We start from the raw sequence: 9,337 nt of genomic DNA, 5'->3' as shown, positions 1-9,337 counted from the left end.
CCTTTGGGGAACAGCTTATACGACCCCGGGCCTCTATATGATACTGGACCCGACAATCTAGTGATTAATGTTGTGAACGACGATCCATGTTTTCGGGAAACGCTATCAACCAAGTCGCCGAGCCTGACCATCCGATCCACGCTTTCGGGAAACGCTATCAACCGTTGCCGAGCCTGGCCATCCGATCCACGCCTTCGGGAAACGCTACCAACCAAGTCGCCGGGCCTGACCATCCGATCCACGCTTTCGGGAAACGCTATCATTCAAGTCGCCTGACCATCCGATCCTCTTGGTCCGCTCTTGCAACAGGCAGAGACAGCAGGTTCCTCTACAGTACAGCGATCGTATCGCTCTGACTGTCTATGCTAAAGTTTGGGAGTTGCGATTCCCTTAGCTTTGTGGAACTAGAGTCTGGGGACCTATACGTGGCTACGGTGTTCTCACATTACGACCATCGTGCCATTTCTTGTATTGGCCCTCGGGGGCAGGCCCTATTCTCCTCGGGGAAATTCCGTTCAGAGGTAGCTCGGAGATTATGCAGTTGACGTGCAATCTCCGCGGCCTCCGTACGGAAATCGTTCGGAGCCCAAGCGGCTTCCGTGAGGAGGTTGCGCGGAGAAGGCGCAGTGACCGTGCAGCCGCCGTGCCGGTTTGCCCCGATGTCCACCGAAAAATCGTGCGGAAGTCTCGTGCTGCACGACCAGCGCGAGGCCTTCGCGCGATTCCGGTGAGGTGCAATGCCACCAACAACATGTCCTGGGCTACGGTGTTACGATTCTTTCGCATATTTGTATAACATCCCGTGAAACAAAATCGTAGAGTCCGCGGAGCCCGTGAATCCGTACGAAAATTTCACGGCCGCCTCCTGTCTCCACACGGAGGCCCCATGGAAAAGTGAGTGAGTGAGTATGGTTTTACGCCGCGATAGTCCAGCAATATCACGGCAGTGAACACCAGAATTGGGGTTCAAACATTGTACCCATGTGAGGAATCCAACGGTCTTCAGCGTGACGAACCATTAGGCTACCCCAGTCCCCGCATGGAAAAGGGGATACGGACAGGATACGGGCTCCGTAGACCAATCGCAGTGCAAATTCGAACTAAAATTTTAGACATCGGGGATCTGGTCAGATAAAAGGTCGTTCTGACCTGACCCCAAATCGCGTGGCTTCAGGTCTTTCTATAGCGGTAGCGAGAAAACTTTGAGATAGAATACATTCATTTTTCACACCCCACCCAGAGACATTCTGTGCTTATAAGTATAGTGAGGAAACAGTTGGCGATACCTGTAAGACTTGTCCTGATTACCCCCGATAGCAAAGGTGTGTTGGGCCAATGTTGGTATATGGTTGGTTGGTTGGCCAACAGTTTGACAACATTGGCCCAACATTATCTTAATGACTTAAAAGTAGCGGTGGCTTTTGACACGTTGGTCTAACAGTGGGCCAACATTTGAAAAACTCAGCCTATTTTCCCTGATCTAACATCTATTTCACAAAGTTGGGCCACCGTTGGCCCAACATTGTGAATAAAAGAGTGAGCACACGGCCATTTTTAGCCATGTTTTCTTATAAAGATTTTGATGAAAGTTGAAATAATTACACAGACAAAAAAAAAGAATCCATTTCCCTGTCTTTCAACTATGATGCAGTGAATTTTACAGCGTTGTTTTCTCCAAATTGAATACCAAACTTGTCATCATTGATAGCTTTACCTGATATTCAAAGAGCAGACGACACTACATTTCTTGAGGCCTTCAACTGGTAAATATGCATTGTTATTTCTGTGATACTTAATTGCGAATATATTGTGAAACAATTGGTTTAAATCATCATTTAGGCTAAAGAAACTGACACATACTGTATTGAAAGGCAATTGTTTGAGTAGATAAAAGATTTAATTGACTGTTTTCTTTAGGTAGCCTGTTTTAACCATTTTGATAAATGTCAATCATTTTAAATTATTTAAATTTATTGTGTTTACTTTATTAACTTTATGTGTTTGTCAGTTACACTCCTGTTTACATATACAACTCTCTCTTTTATTCATCTTTACAACCAATAATTGCTAAACATCATCAAATCAGATATATGTGTCACAGTTATAGTAGTTACACGTCATATCCAAATAAAACATTGTTTGAACAGCATTCTAGAAGTTGGTGAGTCAAAAATGAAACATACAACTCTATGGATGACAACTTCTTGTTTATTGTATAGAGCGACGTTTCGATGTAGATTCTTACACCGTTATCAAGCTAAAAGTGACTACAACCAAATGATGAGAAGTATATATACATGTACATAGTATGTTTTGTCAAATAAACATAATTGGGAGCGGCCAGTTGGGGCCTAAGAACAACAAATGGATCTAGTGATGAAACCAATTAACAAGGAAGGGAGGGGGAGGGAGGGGTGGAATGTTAGGTTGTAACAACCTGATATGGGGATTTGATACAGTCTATAGTTTGATTAGTTCTTCAGATCCCAATGGTATGTAGTATCCTTGGTCTCTATTGATCAAAGGTTTGTGGCGGCTGATTTTGATGGCTTCCAAAAGTTTTCTTTTTGTGAAGTCCTGATTCTTGGTGGATAAGATTTCGAATTTGTCAAACCAGCCCCCTAAAACTAAGTGTGGCGTCATCTCAACCCTGATCAAGCACGCTAAGAACATTTGCTCCAGCAGCCATGACCTAGAACATGAGCGGAACCACCTACAACATGTCTTCACGAGCCTCAACCAGTAACCCACCAACTCATAGTCTGTTTGATTTCATTTGAGACCAATGAATTGCTCACTAACACAAAATCTAATAATATACTTCTCATCATTTGGTTTAAGCTTGATAACAGTGTAAGAATCTACATCCGAACGTCACTCTGTGCAATAAACAAGAAGTTTTCAATAATTAAGCTGTATGTTTCAAATAAAACATAAGGTCAAATACTATGTCCTTTTACGATAGTTCTCATGTCTAAAATTATGATATCTGACAGTTTCATGAAATTTTTGGGTTGTTTTTTTCTTCAGGAGCAGTTCGAAAAACCTGTAGAGGCGACAGCCAAATGACCTAAGACAAGAATATTTTTAAGAAATACAATAATGTTCAAGTCATTTCAAAAGGGGGAGGGGGGGGTGTTCGAACCCCCCTTCCCCTCCCCCCCTCTCTCTCTTCTGGATCCGCCAATGGCCCCTCTTATTGAATAACTCCCCAAGATAGTTTCATATTACTTCACTTGAAGTAACAATAAGATTCTTTATCTATCCAGGACTCCCCACGGGTAGACAAACAGTAGGTGTTGGGGACCTATTCTGTCCCAGTCTGAGCGGGGAATATGATTAATTGTTTTGCACGTTTTAGTGCGGATGCAATGCAGGTGCGTTAAGAGCAACTTGATACGTCAGTGTTCCATTACACCTAATCGTGTCATTATACCAGGATACATCTAAACATGTACAGCCGACGTAGGATGACAAGGAAAGGATTGTGCAATACTCAAAAACATTTATCCATGGGAAGTTAGTCCTTCAAACTTCTGACAACTGAATTCTCAATGTGGGCCCATCGTGTGTGTGTGTGTGTGTGTGTGTGTGTGTGTGTGTGTGTGTGTGTGTGTGTGTGTGTGTGTGTGTGTGTGTGTGTGTGTGTGTGTGTGTGTGTGTGTGTGTGTTCTATCTTTCTATCAGTAAACTCGACGATAGTGGTACTTTGTGGAAAACTTATGTCTTTACTACGAGCTCATGAATGTAGACTTCTGCTAAAAACCTAGAGCGAATGGTTTTATCACCCAGCGTTGACACCCTCTCCACATAACTCCTCCCCTCCATACACGAGCCCCTTACGCCATCCGAGTTAGAATTGATCTTCAGTAACCCATGCTTGTCGTAAGAGGCGACTAACGGGATCGGGTGGTCAGGCTCGCTGACTTGGCTGACACATGTCATCGTATCCCAATTCCGTAGATCGATGCTCACGTTGATGATCATTGGGTTGTCTGGTCCAGACTCGATTATTTACAGATCGCCGCCATATAGTTGGAATACAGTGGACTCCCTTTAAACCGACATCGCTCGGGACCAGTGAAAAATGTCGGTTTAGAGGAATTTTTTAGAAACTCTATCGAAAATTAACCACACACAGACAAAATTAAACACAGTGAAATGTATGTTTATATCAGTGCCTCTTCATTAACAAATATACAAGTAATTAGCAAGTAATTAAAAGTTAATCCTATTACGCCTTGGCAGGCTACCTCTCGCCCAAGCGCGTGGGCTGTCGAGTTGGTGTAGAAGTAGAGCCGAATCTTTATAAAAAACCTTCAATGACTGAGTTATTCTCCGCGCAAGGCTCTGTTGCATTAGATTGATAAAATTGGATCTAAGGAGATAAAGGTAGCAATCCTAATTCCCTTTGTTAAAAGCAAATAAAACTTTGTTAATTAACAATCAATCCACCTACGGTGGTACAAGAGCAAAACACAAAACAGATATATTACACATAATACCTGCGTCTCAGTGACTATTTCTGAACAGGAGTTGTAAAATATTTGTGAATCTAGACAAACATTTCCGTTCTTTTGCGCATTTAGTGTCAAATTTTACCCCAAAAATTTTGTATACATTTGAGTATTGATAATATAGTTTGGGAATATGCAATAATCTGGTTGGGAGAAGAGCTTCACATATGAAGATGTAATGAAACCCATCTCCTATTACATTTTGGTTACAGTTTACATAAACGAACTTCCCTCGCAATTCCCTGCCACAGGCCAATCTCTATGGGTAAGTTATGGTTTGAAGTGCGGAATCTTAGAATAGGGATAGAGATATATGTAGGTAATAATACGCATTGTTCAAATTGTAATGATTTTTTTAAATGTTTGTAATAAATGCCCTTAGAGGCCAGATTCAATGTTTTCTCTCCATTTTTGGTAGAAATTGGCTGAAATAATTTGTCCCGCTCTAGAGACTAGCCGGGGAGTAGAACAAAGCGAGGGATCGACAAATATTTCACTGAGTCCGATATTGTTCCCCATAGTTTGAATAAAGCGTATCCAGGGATAGCCATCTAGACACTGTTGATATTTGGTTAGATTAACGCTTAATCTCTGAATATATAATTTTGATTTTAACAAATAAATCTATTTAATTTGAAAAGGAGCCCAAGGGAGACCAGAGATTACTAGTAACCTGGGGAAATCTAGACTTGCTTCATTTAGGGCTTTAGCATTGCAGGAGGGCTAGGCTGCAGGAAAAATAATATGGTTCAGGGACTGTGAGACAGACTGATATTTGGTCAAAATACAGTAATACACGATTTGTGACAGTTTTAAGTTTTCGGTACAGGGGTAAGTATGTTAGCGTGATAACACACGATGGAATATCTTTATATAAAGTGGGGTTCTACCAAGTTCACCATAGATCATAAAATTTGGTGTAGATTTACTAACTCCAGTTGCCATTTAAGAAATTTTAAATGTAAATTTTCAATCAGGTTTATATATTTGTATCCCCAGATTTCTGAACCGTACGTTAAAATTGGTAGAATCATCGTATCAAAAGCAGATAAGAGACAGTCAAGTGGTATTTTGCGTTGATCTCTTAATCTGTGCAGAGCCTTTGTTGCGTTTTCAACAATGGATTTAATACATGTTACCACCCTTTTATTTCGATGGAAATTTATGCCTAGATAAATATATGTATCAACTATTTCAACATTATTATCTCCATAGATAAAGAATAATTTAGTTATATTCGTATGACCTCCGCCAAATATCACAACTATAGTCTTAGTAATATTGACTATAATTCCCATAGTCTACACAGAGACCATATACCGATATCGGTATATGGTCTCTGGTCAAAAGTAGTTTTGAAACGCGTCACGTGATTTCTGTAAATCACGTGTGGAGTCAGGTCTGATACCTTTGCGCCCAATTTAACCAATATATAGGACCCATGACTATTTCGTTGCAACCCATGCTTGTAAGAACCGATTAACGGGATCGGGTGGTCAGGCTCGCTGACTTGGTTGACGCATGTCATTGTATCCTAGTTGCATATATCAATGCTCATGCTGTTGATCACTGGATTGTCTGGTCCAGACTCGATTATTTACAGCTGGAATATTGTTCAACAAACACCATAACAAACATACAGTTCAAATGAACCTCAGCCCTAGGGCGAGAGGGTATGGTTTTACGCCTCTTGTAGCATTATTCCAGCAATGTCACGACGGGGGACACAAAAATGGGCTTCACACATTGTTCCCATGTGGAAAATCGAACCCGGGTCTTCTGCGTGACGAGCGAACGCTTTAACCACTAGGCTACCCCACCGCCCCTTAGTCCTAGAGGAACATACACCTTTAACACATCAGACATTTCTCATCTTGGCAAGGTCGTGTCAGAAGTGATTTACATACGCAAACAAGATGTCGCCCAGTAACTAGTTTACCTCATTTTCAAATAGAGACAGAAACAGAGATATATTACACAATGGTCCCTGTAGTGTATCTATAAAGTGTACTGTTAACAGGTACACGGGTGTACGTATGTAGATATGGAGGCTATCAGGGCTATACAGATAGGGATAGAGACGAAAGGATCTTTCTACCTGTCGCAGACAGCGTTCTTGCCGACGGCACAGCATCGTGTAGGAAGTCCAGAAATACCCCAAAATTATCCTCAAATTTGATTGGGATTCGAGTAACCCAGGCAGCACCGTCGAACTTTCAGTTTTGAGAGGGCGTGTCCGCGTTGCGAGTTTAACATGTCACGAAATTAAACCACGCTCCCGGGCCTGACATAGGTTGACGCAGAATGTGTCACGAACCCTTCTGGATCCGCCAGTGTACATTAGCAACATCACTTCCTCAACTTCACACTTTATGTCATGAAATTATTTTGTGGGTCCAACGCAATAGCTCAAAGGCTGCGAATAAATGTCCAGAAAAAATATTGATATTTTTTTAGAGGGATTTGTGTCTCCACAACTTAACGCCGGATTCCCTCGGTGTTAAATCATACTACTCCATATCTAACAAGGACACGTGTCAAATACAATGACGTGATCTACGGAATCCTGTCGTGTTTGAAAAATATGCCACTCAATATTTGATAGGGATCGGTGTTGGTTGAACTGTGTTATCTACGCAATTCCGAGGTGTCAACAACATACTAAACTATTTATTAGTAAGACAGGTTGCTGGTTACAAACCCCTGTTTACTCATCAAAGTATATCAGTCATTATGAAGCCCAGACAACCGTTCCACAAACGTTAAGTGACTGAGTGACTTGGGTTTAACAGTATTCTAGAATATGTCAATACAACATAACGTGGGAGGAAACATAGCCAAGGCGAACCAATCACATGGTTCTGGCGTGACCAAGGGACGCAACTCTGCACAGCGAATTGCGGCGCCTTGGACGACTGGGCCAGCAAGACCCACACCAACTAACGAGTTATACCAGAGACCATATACCGAATCAAGTCAAAACATTGATTACACAACTGTCTCGTTTCCTGTTGACTGGGTTCCGTCCTCTGGCTCAACTTAGTACAATAACCAGTCAAGAATTTTGAGACCCACTCATTCAACTGGATATATAGATATTAATCCGTATTATTGATCCATCTAATCACTTGCATATTGCAACCCTACGCTCCTTCTAATCCTTGCAAACACTTCGTGCAGCGTGCTCTGTCGTACAGCGTGTTCTGACAAACGGAACTCTGGAAATCGTGGAAATCTCAAAACGAGGCTCGGCCGCTAGAAAAGTTTGGCGGTCTTTTACGGCCTTGACATTATATCAATCACGTTGTACGTTACAAAAATACACTTAATTAGTGCAAAGAACACATAACAGGTGTAACCAGTGAGCCAGATGAATTGTGAATCATTGTATACGATCTCTTCTAACAGGGGCAGTCTGTGACGTCTTAGTTAACGACATGCTGCCTATAACTCGACATTAAATATAGAAATACGATTTTATTAAACTTAAAAATTAAGATTAATTTGTAAATACCATTTTCTTATGAAGCAAATAATTCGAATTCAGTGTAACCAGAGTTGTTTGTAGTGTCTCTTTTAACTTTCATACGAGAACATTCGGATCGGCTGAAAAGTAGGTCATTTTCTGAATTGGTTAATGAGTCTCGTGTTTCGGTTTGTATGTCTTTAAAAACTTAAAGGGGGGCGTTAAACACCAAAGCAAAGCAACAACGAACATAAGTGCCGGAGGAACAAGCGCCATACATGCATAGAATATCATTCCGGATTTTGACAGTCCATTGTAGGCATTGGGAATATTTTCATCAAGTTTCTTGATTTCGCCCTACAGTGGAGCAGCTAAACAGACAAATTCACTGTACCTAAGGTGGTGCTGGTAACACACGTTATTGGGTAGGGCTGAATATATAAAGCTATAAAGCTATGTAGTCAACCTAACTTTAGGGACTGCAAAATATGCAAGTGTACAGTAGAATGGTACACTCAACATACGGAAACGTGCTATATTCGCTATAAGAGGATGTGTATTGCTGTGGTGTGCTTGAAGAATGTCAGCCAGAATGACCACCCGATCCCATAAGTCGCCTCTTACGACAAGCATGGGCTCCACAAGACCAATTCAAACTCGCATCTTCACGGGCGTTTGCAGAAGGTAAATACGACTTCGCCTTTTCTCGCTACTGTTTCAGCTTTGGAAATGCAATCAATGCATTACAGCGAAATTTTAACCAAAATAATAATTACCCACATATTCTGGTTAAATGTCTAGAGGGTCCAGTGCATTTAAGTGAGGACTGTTTGCACTTTCATATGTTAAGGCTGTGGAAGAAGTGACTTGCACCATATATGTCCTGCCTGGTAAGCTGTTTTTTACATGCAGTACAAGAACTGCATGCGTTGGTGGGAGGCATATTTTGAGCGTTGCTGCAAACACTACAACATCTGCAGCTACTGTTCGTAACATAATCTTTTCATGGCGAAGATGTGCAGCATGATCAAGATGAACATGAAGTATGATGTGAATATCGGTTTCTTGATGACTGCAAACAACAAGTGAAGACATATTCATCAAATGTTTTGACAGTACCAGGTTTCAACTTTTGAACAGTGACAGCTCCGTCAATAATTAGAGTGGTAACAGTTGGCTCTTCTGATATTGCTGTAACATATGCGTCTATATGTGCCAACAGGTCACTTTTGTATCCAGTTCGAAAGCCTCCATTTTCTGATAGGGATGGTGTCTGCTTCTCATGCTGATCAGAATCATCTAAATGTCCTCACGTGACTGTCGCCTAATGTACACTCTGAAAAGAGTTCTACGT

The sequence above is a fragment of the Haliotis rubra genome, unplaced genomic scaffold (assembly GCF_003918875.1).
Source record: "Haliotis rubra isolate DU_JTF1 unplaced genomic scaffold, ASM391887v1 Scf72, whole genome shotgun sequence".
Taxonomy (NCBI): Eukaryota; Metazoa; Mollusca; class Gastropoda; order Lepetellida; family Haliotidae; genus Haliotis; species Haliotis rubra.
Note: the sequence above shows the minus strand (reverse complement) of the source record.